We start from the raw sequence: 12,301 nt of genomic DNA, 5'->3' as shown, positions 1-12,301 counted from the left end.
TGCAGTATATCTGTTCCCTTGTGGACCTCTATTGGTAATAAGTTTGTCCTTCTGCAATGAACAACGTGCTTAACATTTTCCAATAACTGCCACAATGATCAATAACATTCGGGTAGAACCAACAACATTAGTTAATACTAGTCACTTTTTATGGAGAATTAGGCATGCAAATGACAACATATTACTAAAAAGTTTGAAAATTATTTTATGTTAACATTGAGTATGTGAATACATGACAGCTTACCTAGACATGATCTAGAAGAAATAGGAACAAAGGGTTAATGTTGTGCAATGAAAGAGTAGTATTTACCTCTGTGTGCTCTACAAGGGGACACCTGAGCTAGTTCTGGGTGGTGGTCCTCAGCAATAGAGGCAGAGGAGCTGTGCTGGGATTTTGTTTTTTCTGGGTTCCCAGGTTCTCCAGGTTTCTCCGGCTTCCTGGAGTATCATATTAGCCCGCTTCACGTTGTAATACACTGCACCCATGCTGCATCTGATGAGACCAGTGCTAGTTTTGTCTGTCTTTGTAATTTTCTTTACCAGTAAACCTACCTAAGGTAAACGGAAAGATAGGAGCAACAAACAATAACTCTATTTCATTTTGTTCTTCCATGGAAAGAAAAAGGATTGTTCAAAACTGCCAGTATTCAACATCACTTTCATCTTCAATGGAGATCTGAATCTCATTATGATGGTTTCCTTTGCAATCCACTAACAATACAGAATCTGCCCTATGCTTCTGGTGAAAAGTTTTGCGGAAAGAAAAGAGAATAATCTTTGTCCCTACGTAGGTTAAGGTCTCTTTCAACAGGCTTATTCATCGTTACCTTCCTTCTTTATCAAGAACATCATCCAGTTCTCTCAGCACCCTTGGAGGCAGACTGTTGGGTCTCATGCACACATATGGGTTGACTTCACTCACATAATCCCTTGATTGACCTTCATTTGCTGCTAGTAATTCTTGTCTTCCTTTAAATTCTTCTTTAAGGTCAGAGGCCTGGGAGACCTAGCTGATGAAGAAGACTGAGGCAAACAATGCAACTAATACCTGAGCCCTATCTGTAGCTGCTGTCACAAAGTCCCCCACCCCAATGAGCAAAGAGCCCACGTTTTCCTTGTTCAGCCTTTTACTGCCAACATAACAATACAAACTCTTCTTTTTGCCCTTGATATCCCTGGTAAGTGTCATTTCTACCTGAGCTTTGGTTTTCCTACAGTCATCCTTGCATGTCTGCATTCAGCTGTCCTTAGCCTGTATGTTGTGTTCTCTTACAAGTGGCATGGCAGTGAGCTGGAGACCTGTAAAGGAGAGCAGCAATCCCAGCACAGCAGCTGAACTTGCGTGTGTAGTAGGGAGAGACTTCTAGATGATGTGGCAGGAGGGTGAAGCTGAGGAGGGAATACAGGAAAGAGATTTGCAGGCAAGTACTGAGAAAGGCAGGAAAAAAACACAGACAGGACATGTAGAGACATTTTCTTCTAATCATTTGTGCCAAATTTTGAGAGCAATGAGCTGGCTACAGCTAAGTTTGGTATCAGGAGTAAGGAAATAAAAATGTGTTTACAAGCTCTTTTCTCTTGTTCCGTCTTACTATGTCTTTATTCTTAAAAGGCTAGTTATTCTAAGTCGCTCTCTAATGAGAAGTTGAGGGGGGGAGGATGTGAGTTAGAAAATGTTCTCATCTCAAGGAAGCTTACTAAAGCAGAATGCAGGTGCACTTTAAAGTGGTGCCTGATTGGGGGGGTGGGGGAGTGGGGACAACATACTTGCTGTTTGACAAAAATTATTTTTCTCTGAATTTATTTTAAATTTGTGCCAATTTGGTACTGAAGAGCCCAACTTGGAAGTGTGCTCTGTTTCTGTCTAAGTAACTCTTAAGTACTATTGGTCCTGATTTAAGTCTCCATCATCATAATTTCTAAATATTAAAAGCAGTCTATACTCCTCTGCTTTTCACCTGCTGAAAAATACATGTTTCACTGGCTTGTCACAGTGAACCTTACCATATTTATTTAGACAGAGAGCCATATTCTCCTAAATGCTCCTCCACGTAATGCGTGGAGGAGAGTTAGAGAAATGCATTTGATCTCATGATAACAATGCTTAAAAAGAGAGATTTCAGGATCATGTAGTGTATCTTCCTGGAGAAGAGAAGGCTCCAGGGAGACCTTATAGCAGCCTTCCAATATCTGAAGGGAACCTACAGGAGAGCCGGAGAGGAACGCTTTGTCAGGAAATGTAGTGACAGGACAAGAGGTAATGGTTTTAAATTGGAAGAGGGGAGATTCAGATTAGATATTAGGAGGAAATTCTTTCCTGTGAGGGTGGTGAGGCACTGGAACAGGTTGCCCAGGGAAGCTGTGGATGCCCCATTCCTGGAAGTGTTCAAGGCCAGGCTGGATGGGCCTTTGAGCACCCTGGTCTAGTGGGAGGTGTCCCTGCCCATGGCAGGGGGGTTGGAACTCGATGATCTTTAAGGTCCCTTCCAACTCTAACCATTCTATGATTCTATGTTTTCATAATATTATGCATTTTTCCAGTATTTGGAACAAAAATCTATTTAAAATGTCACTTAAGTAGTGATCCGTTAGTTAACACCCACTTGCCTACTGTTTCGTTGCTATGATCTTGACTGTACCAGCTGCTGAGCTGTATTTATGGCTGTTTCTGGCCCTTCACTCTTCCTTAAAAAAAAAAAAAGGGGGGGGGGGAGGGGTCATGAAAGTTGCAATTACAAATATTTGAATATTTGAAGCTGGATTCAATCATAAACCTCAAAGATCTGCTCAAAGTTGCATCAAATGAGAGAAAGGTAATGCATAGTAATGTCTTCACCTGCAGATACAAACAATTTTTTATAGTAAGGGAACAAAGAATATTCCTTTAAGACTGAAATAAAGGATGTTAAGGTGGATTGTCAAAGTAGTCCAATTGTGGTGGTAACACAGTGTGAATTATGTATTCCTAGAAATTCAGTTGGCATTTAAGGCATTGTTGTGGTTTTGGCCTAATTTACCAAAACCAGACCGACAGATGGCCCTTCCCCCCCTTCCCCCCCCCCCCCAAAAGAGGAGAGAGGAGGAGAAAGAGATAAGGAGATTCAGAAGTTTAGAATGAACTAAACTGCTTTAATGAAGAATTAATATTAAAATAAAAATATAGAAGAAAATAATGAAATAGATACAATATATACAAAACCGTATCAAGCTCCCAGGATGACAGTCACGTTACCGGCAGGCACTGGGGAAGTCCCAGACTGGACTCTGTGATGGATGGGAACTGGATTCCAGCTCTGGAGTCAGGAACACACGGATTGGGATCAAAGGCAGATGAACAGACAGAGTCCTCTCTGGACGTCGGCCATCGCAGGAAGGGCTTGACCCTTTGATCCTTCAGCTTTTATACTGAGCATGGGGCAGATGGGATGGAATACCCCAGTTGGTCAGGTTTGGGTCACCTGTCCTGTCCACTCCTCCCCACCGATGTGACCCCTCTACGTTTTTTCCGTTTCCGTCCCTCTAAGGGGCAAATAACAAAATTGGCTGACCTTGGTTGTTATAGCAATAAGTATAAGCAAGGGCCTCCCTGCGTACCATTCCTTGGCATGGAGCACAAACATTGGGCTTATCATTCTGAGAACGAGCAGTTTTCTCCACAATATGCCGTTAATTTCAGAGAGTTAGAGGAGGCCTAGCTAGGATGTAAAGTTACAGAACAGAAAATTGGTTCGGTTTTACTTCAAACCGGGACAGGCATGTGGTTATATAGTATTATTATGGCTGGTAACATTTTAATATACTATAAGATTATTAATTTTTCATCAATAACTTTCAGATTTAAATGTATATATTTACAAATATGTATATACATCTGTATACAAAAATATATATGCCATCTTTCTGTGTTCTTAATGTTCAATTAATTCCTTGTTCACTTGGAGACATTAGCCACTTATAAAGTCTATGAGGAAATCTTGTTAGAAAAGGCATTGAAATATTTATATTTCATGAGAAAATAATCTTTATAAAGATGATTCTAATCTTGGTGGTACCATGTGAGTCCATGTGATGAACTCCTTAGAAAGCCTTAGATTGCTAAAACTGACTTCTATATGTCTCAGAAAATGAACTTTCTTCTCTATGATGACATTGGAATTTTTTATTATTAAATTCCTTGCAGAAGATGTATTTTTTAAATTATTCTCTTTTCTTTGTTATTGTTTTCAATAAATATCAATTTGATATCAGATTCTGCATTCTAAACAGAGGAGGAATGAGTCATTCTAACTCAGCTGCAACAGTAGAAAGTTCTGCTTTATTTAAGGTTATAAAATAGTCAAAGTAAAGAAAACAAAAAAACATGCATTCTGAACAACTTTCTTAAAGAAATGGAAAAGAAACTCTTCCTATATCTGGCCCGGCTTCTAGGAATTTCTTCAGCTATGTTTCATAGATATGGACTTTCACAATGTTTTTCAAAATTTGTTTTTTGGTTTTTTTTAATCTCATCTTATCCTCTGAAAAACCTATGGAAATAAGTTTTGCAATAAGACAACTGCACACAGTAAACAAATACTGTGGAGATTCTCAATGGGGTATTTTTCCCTTCGGTGGGAACTTAATTTCTGTTATCCTCTGCAAATACTGAAGTTGAGATGATCTAAACTCACTTGTCCAAGCTCCATACAGATTGCTTGGGGTCATGACAGATTTTCAATTCTATGCAAGTATGCAAAGAACACCATAGTCAAACTATAATTACAAGACTAAATAATGATAGATTCCAACAATGAAACGTGAAGTAAAATATGTGATTGAGCCAAATCAGCAGGCAGTGGCAGAAATAATTTTTTTTTTTTTTTTTTATGCTAGTAGATAGTTTTCCAACCGGAGGTGTTTTTCTGCTGGTGATCCCTTTTCATGCAATGAATTATGCCAGCCCAGGGTGACTTTTACCTTTTACCTGGCATTGAATGGTACCTGTCCCAAACTCACCCTTGCAATTTAGCGGGGTCCACACACTAACTTCTTCCAAACTAACTCCAAACATCTTTTGAGAAACACAATTAATTTCTCTGAACTTCCATCTTATCTTCATGTTCTACATTTCTAAAAGCTCGAAGTACCTCAGGTTTGTAGAAATTCCAGAAAAATATATTGTTCTGTGAAAAGAAATTATTTGTTCTTATAAATTCCAAACAGTTAAAAGGAAAAAAAAAAAGATATACATAAAAATAATCTCCCGAAATGTAATTTACCTTTTTGATAATTTTGCCAGAGATTCAAGGCTTGCATCAACACATTAATAATACTTATTTTTCTACTGCCCTCCTGTATTTTAATTAGGAGAGTCACCTGACATCTAGCAGTTGTCAAGTGATGTGTGCTCTCTGTCTTGTTTGGTTGGTTGGTTTTTTTCCTTACAAAATCAAATTAAAAAAACACATCGACTTTCAAAATCTTTGGCTTTGTTCCTTTGTGCAACAGGAAAACTTCCAAATTTTGGTAAGTCACATCGGATAGGAACATATTTTTTTCCTATACTCCAATGTGGCTGCATTTGTGGATGTTTTATCCTACAATTAGCAGTCAAAATAAATCATAAAAGGGACTATGAATTATTTGGCTATCATATTTAAATACAATGTTAGTACATGAAAATACTATGTCCTTGCCTACTTGGATTGTACCAATTTCTGACAGATACCTAAGGGACCTGCCTCTTTTTTTACATTTCAACGATACTTGCACTGCTCGTCACTCCAACAAAATCTATGAATTTGGAACATATGAATTTATAACATCCTCCTTTGAAGCACAAAATTATGGCTTTGTGTCGAATGTGATATATTGGAAAGAAGGCCAACATTTTTGGAAGTGTTTTATAATGGTGTCTTTCCTTTTTTCTGCTTAATAAAATACGAAATAGTTCTGTATTAAAAAGGTCAAATCATCATCTACTTGGTAAGTGAGGAGGACTTAAATGATGCCTTTTGGAAGGTTCCAGAATGGTTGCATGAGTAAAAAATACACACACTTAGTAATTACACCCTAGCACATACCTCATGACTTCCCCATCATTTCCTAAAAGGAATAATTCAGTTAATTAGCCTTCTGTTGTTGTTGTTTCTTGTTTACTTATTTTCTTATGCTGTATTTTTGAGGTGATTATTGTCTTAACTGAGCAATGAGGTTTTACTGTTTGTAGTCAATGCACTTACTATTTTTCCTTTAGATTCTAGATAAGAACAAAATCACCAAATTTTGTTTCTTGTTTGCACGCAAAAGACGTTGCTATTGAGCTTTATAAGTGAATTACTCACTACTTCAAAAAAATCATTATTTACAGGGCTGCAAAAGGGTTTGTAGGCAAGATCAATTAAATCATACAGCAGAAGCAGACTGGCTGGAAGAATATGGTATGGCCAAAGACAGTTAGCTCCTGAGCACCTTGACAGGTCATCATTTACTTATTTGCACACTCTTCAGGTTTTAAATTACTTTGCATGATAACCTTTACTTAAGTGCATAATCCATTAAATGAGTATTATCCAACAGGAAGAATTTTCTATATTATCTGTAAGCATTGAAAAGGCTGACACTGAAAGTTAAGATCGGTAAAAGCATTAGGGGTTTTTTGTTTGTTTTGGTTTATTTTTTTATTTCTTTTAATAGTGGATGCTATTTTCAATAGTCGTAAGGCAATATTTTTAAACTCCTCAAAATATGTTCTCTCTCACCAGAAAAAAGAAAATTAAAGAAAAAAGGGAAAAGAAGAAATGAATCAGCTATTATCAAATTGAGTTTTACTTTGTTTCCTAGGTCAAGATAACAAGGCATACTGAAAGGCAGCCATAGGAAAAGTAGAAACAAATACTTTTACCAGCTGGCTAAAAACCATCTTTGTCTCAACAAATTTGTTTGAAAGGCAGAATGCGAATGACGAGTTTCAAAGCACCTTCTATTTTTCCTGCTAGTTGTACTTCCCATCAGGCGGATGGGAAGAAAAGATAAGAGACAAGCAAACACTGGCTTTATTACTGTGATCTGAAATTATTACTGATAATTGAGTTTTTTTCAGCTATTCAGATGAATTCCTTTATGGTGCACTAGTGGACCATAGTTTAGTTCTATTTGGACTTAAACAAGTTTGTACTCTTGAAGTTTGTTCTACAAACCAAAACAAAGCCAACTGTGGATATATAAGTATCAATATATATGTATATGGAAAGTAAGATCTTGCTCCAAAATAGAAAAAAATGTAGGCATCCCTCATAAGGGTCATTGAGAATATAATTTGTGGGTTTGACTAGTTATTGTTTTGTATGTATCCTTTATAAAGTTATTTCTAATCTGAAAAAACTGTGGCTGGAGTTATACTTTTTTCCATCCTGTTATTCCTGTGCATTACTTCGTTCACTACTCTTCACCTAAAATAACAAAAATTTAGGTAAATTGTTCCTTTTGTTCTTGTGAACTTTTATAATGGTTGCCTAATGAAAAGAATAATTATGTTTGCTTTTAACAAGTTCCTTGTAAAAGAGAGGTTGAGCCTCTCTTGTGTTTGACTTCTGTCAACACTTAAGCTATAAAACCATTACTACATTTTCTGAAATGTCCATGTGGCCAAATTCCAACATTTCAAGGGATAGATTTCAAGCTGCAGTGGCGTTTCTCTGTAATTTGACAATCTAATTATTAAAGCAGTGGGGGAAGGGGGAGCCCAACAAAACTTGTGACTAATAATGGATCTACAGACATGAGCAATAAAATAGAATTTAATTAAAGAAGCATAGTTATATGAAATAAGCTACCGTTTGTATTTAGGGAGTGAATGGAAAACAGGTCATAGCTTTGAAGGAGAACTATTCTGTTGTCTCCTTAAAGTGGACATACTAAAGAAAAATTACCAAAACACTTCCAATCTCTAAAGGTGTAAAGATCCCAACACAGAGGAAGCATAGCTCTTTAAAAAGGAGCACCCAGCTCCAGGGAATCTAGGGCTCCACCTCAGCTGGACAGTGCTCCCCATTGTGCTTTCCCATTGCAGTCTCCAAGCACATCCATGCTAGAAAAACACCCATGCAATAAGCAGTGAGCCATCCCTCAAGAAAGATTCTTTCTCATACCATGAAAAATGGGGTGTTGGGTCTTTTTCTAACAGCTATGCCTGGAAAGGCTGTAAACACATGAGAAATTTGTGATGTAGTAAACCATATGTTTGTTTTTATAGGTTTGTTTTTTAGCATTAAACCCCCCTCCTGCAAACCGGAAGATAACAAAATTCTTTCAGCGTATCTGGACTGAGCATGCTCTTAACGGCGTGTGACACATAAAATTTACGAAGGAAATGTGTGCACTTAATACTTAGTTTTTATTTTTGTTATTAAAGCACATTGAATCTGGAGGTCTACTTCATAAAATCAGGATTTTATCAAATGACAGGCAGCAGGATCATGAGTAAAATTTCCTGTAAATTTTTCTTTTGCTATTTGAATGATGTAAAATTTAAGATAGATAGAAGCTAATTGAATATGGCTGAATATAAGAAGGTAAGTTTGAATTTCATATTGAAATTTCAAAATGCATTATAAAATCCATGTTTATAAATCTTAACTCACTTATTTGGAGAACAAAACAATCCACTATAAGATATCTAAAATGATACAATCTGAGGGAATAGATTATAAAAGCAATTCAACAGAAATACCAAATAATATATTCATTCTCGAACATCTACAGAAAGAAAAAAAAAACAAAACTCTACAAGTAGTAGATTGTAGATTCATCTGATCAGAGATTAGGAAAAAAAATGGATTGCTGCTGGATGTGACTCAATGAATATGCTTATTGTTTTTTTATAAACTGTGACATTTTAGAAGTGCGTGGCTTCCTGATTCTTTATTATCACTGCATGACAGCTATTAAAATTAAAAAGGTAATTGTGGTGTTAGTCTTAACTGTACTGTAAATCAAGAAACATAAGGAAATTAATATTTTGGGGGAAAAAAAAAATGGAGACAAATTAAAAAGGAAATACTTGAAACGTTCAACCAAAAAGAATCTGGATGATGTCAACTATAATCTCCAAGAACGAAATAAAGCAGAAAAAATAATGTGTTATTCTTAATGGAGAAAATTTTATGCTACACTGAGTATATTTCTGATGAAACGATAAAAGGAAGTGATAACACTTGTGCAAGGCATCAAACAGACAAAGGAAACTAAATGTAGCATGTATTCAAGCATCCTAAAAACTATCAGCCATTTTGAATCATTCTGTGAAACCCTGCCATGAACAAAGCCACACAAAGAATGTTTGATTACATGACAGAAGGGAAGGGAGTGAGAAGGAAAGCTGGAGATAATGTTTTTCCAGATTTCATGGTACGGCTATGAAACATGCGGTTGCTGAATAGCTGTAAAGGGTCCAGCAAGCATCGAATACTTACCATGTTCAGAGAAAGTAAAAGGCTATTTGTGAACAAAGACAAAAAAATGAAAAACGCCTAGAAGAAAAGATCAACAAAAAGGTTTAGATAAAAAATTGAACCCATGAGATAGCAAGAGATATTTAAAGCAGTGTAGTCTTTTTTCTATCCATCCAGTCAATACAGAAGGGGAAGCTGAAGGAAGACCCAAAATATGCTGCAGCAGGACATTTTACAGTCAGCTTCTAGGGGTTTATTTATGTGAGCTTCCCAGGCTAGGCTTCAAAGCATGTAGTAAATTTGCCCACATCCTTTTCCCTTACTCACTGTTTCCCTGGAGAACATATACTCAGGGGAATTCTTAGCCCCTTGTGGCCTGCCCTTACAGGTTATTTTAGTTACTGGATCTTCTGCCATTTTCAAAGACATTCTGCAAACAGGATCTCAACTGCTCAAGAGTAGATAGCAGTTATTTGTTGATTAAGGCAGTAGTTAGCTGGCACTTAAGCATGCCGATAGGCGAGGCATTAATAAGCTCACCTTACCCAGTGAGACAGGTGGTGAGGCTGAGCTGACCAGGCTGCTGTCAGTCAGGATTGGAAGGGTTGGTTTCCATTGCTCCTTGGAGTGGGTTGATCCTTCACGTTGCTGACTTACTCTTTCCTGACTCAGTGCTTTTCTTCTTAGGGATCCGTGTCTTCTGATTCCAGTATTTTCCTTGTGAATCCTTCATCTGTTAACAATTCCCAAGTTAGCAATTGCACATCTGTGTTTTTACTTTTCTTATATTGCATGGCTTAGTACTCTCATACCTTTTTTTTTCCCAATAAAACTGAGCCAGGGAGGTATGACCACGCTTTTACAAAATTGGTTTTGAAGCACAGACAGCTGAACTCCTGAGATGAAGGTTACATGCAGGAGCAATGCCCTGTCCCCACTCTGCTGTGAAATAGCTGGGGTTCTATTGCAAAAGGCTTCTGCAGTACTGAAGCTAAGAATATGATTACCCTTTTAATGAGGTTGATTTTTTTAAATAAAAACATTTTATAATAATTTAGCTCCTTTGGTTATCACATAGATTATCAACAATCTGTGTGGTCTTTATTTCTCTTATATTTTATGGAAGTTAGCTGTGAAGGTCTGAGATATAAATACATACGTATCAGGCGTTCACAGCTAGCTTATCATGTGATTGACAGAAAATGATTCATTCATTTCAGAGAGCTTTTCTGACTTGCAAATGTGATAGTGAATTGGAACTGAATGTGGAGATACCTGGGCTGATTTTCTAGCACTGGAGAAAGATTTATGGTTTCTAATGGAAACCAAACAGAATTTAGTGAACCTGACTCCCTGTGCTGCCATAACAGAGTCTATAAAATTACACTAGCATAAATTCAACTCATCAGGGTGGAGGATCCACCCCTATGGGTTCCACTATATTTTTCTTTGATTATGTCCTAAATACAAAGTGAAATATGAGGAAAGGGGTACAAATGGAGTCCACACAGGTAAACGTAATAAAAGTCATGTGGAGTGCCAGTGAACATAAACTGCCAGGTTCTGTCTGTCTCTCATCTTGAGCTGAAATATTAATTTCCTCTGTGTGAAATAATGATGTTGTAGCTCCTTTTTTTTTTTAAGAAAAAAAAAAGTAGGAAGAAAGTTCTATACATAACAAAGGAATATAAGTAGTGTATCTATCCATTCATGTCACCTCTGGGCTTTCTCAGTCTTGAGTTGTAAGTTTTATAATAACATTTGCATAGTTAAGGTTCAGTTAAACAGAGAAGAGTTTTAAGGAGAATTTTATTCCCACCTTTCAATATCAGAGTAAGGGAGATTAAGAAGTAGTTATAAACTAGACAGTTCATAAGTTACTGTAGACAGTCTGCTCTCAAAATAATAATAAAAAAGGTCTTTTCCATTTTCACATGTAACTGTGCAGTTGTATTCTATTTTGTTTAAGTAGAAAGATATAGATGGAAGATGTAGCATAGCTATTAAATATATTCCAGTTTTAACAGAAGAAAATATTTTCTGAAATATTAACCATAGTTTATTCTTTGCTGTGTCATTTTTTCTTAAAATGTGGCTTGTGATCTGCTGAGTATATCATCCTGATTGTTGGATTTCCTTTTTCTTCTTTGTTATATTAAAAGAGTTTCTCTTTAAAGATTTTTTTTCTTTCAAGGGGCTTCATGGGTATCATATTTATCCAGAAATATAAAACGTGGTAGTACATCTGATTAGAAGAAGAAAGTGGACAAATTGTCTTAGAGACAATGACTTTTAAAACATAGTTTTAATCACAGAGAACTTTGAGCTAGTTCCTTAGTAGCTTTTATCAGTGCATAAGTTTTTCTCCATGGAAAAACTTAGTATAAGGCCTACCTTAAAGTAGAATATTTTAATTTCATGTTCTTGGACTGGATACTAGACACTTGTAGTTTTCTAAAAAATTCTGTCACTTACCAGATAAATTTATACATTTCTCAGAAAACAGTTTTCTAGAAAATAATTTAGACTTGTGATACTCATGTAATTCATTACTAGAATATATTAAAATACCAAAAGATTTATATTTTTAAAAAAGAATAAAATAATTAATGATAAATTAGTTATTAGAAAAAAAAAAAAAACAACCTGTTTAAATAGTTGATCTTTGTTAACGACTAACAGATCTCTCAGGGGTAACCTATGGCTTATCAGTAGATCATTTCCCATGGATGTGAAAAGTGATGATTTATTTCCATTTCATTATCATGACTGAATATTGAAACATCATTCAGTTTACTATTCTCTGTAGTGTGACACTTGTATTCAGTGATCTATAAGTTGCTCTAATTAAAATGCTGCATATTTCAAAA

This window comes from Numenius arquata, chromosome 2 (assembly GCF_964106895.1).
Source record: "Numenius arquata chromosome 2, bNumArq3.hap1.1, whole genome shotgun sequence".
NCBI classification, from domain to species: domain Eukaryota; kingdom Metazoa; phylum Chordata; class Aves; order Charadriiformes; family Scolopacidae; genus Numenius; species Numenius arquata.
This window is presented reverse-complemented; position numbering follows the sequence as displayed.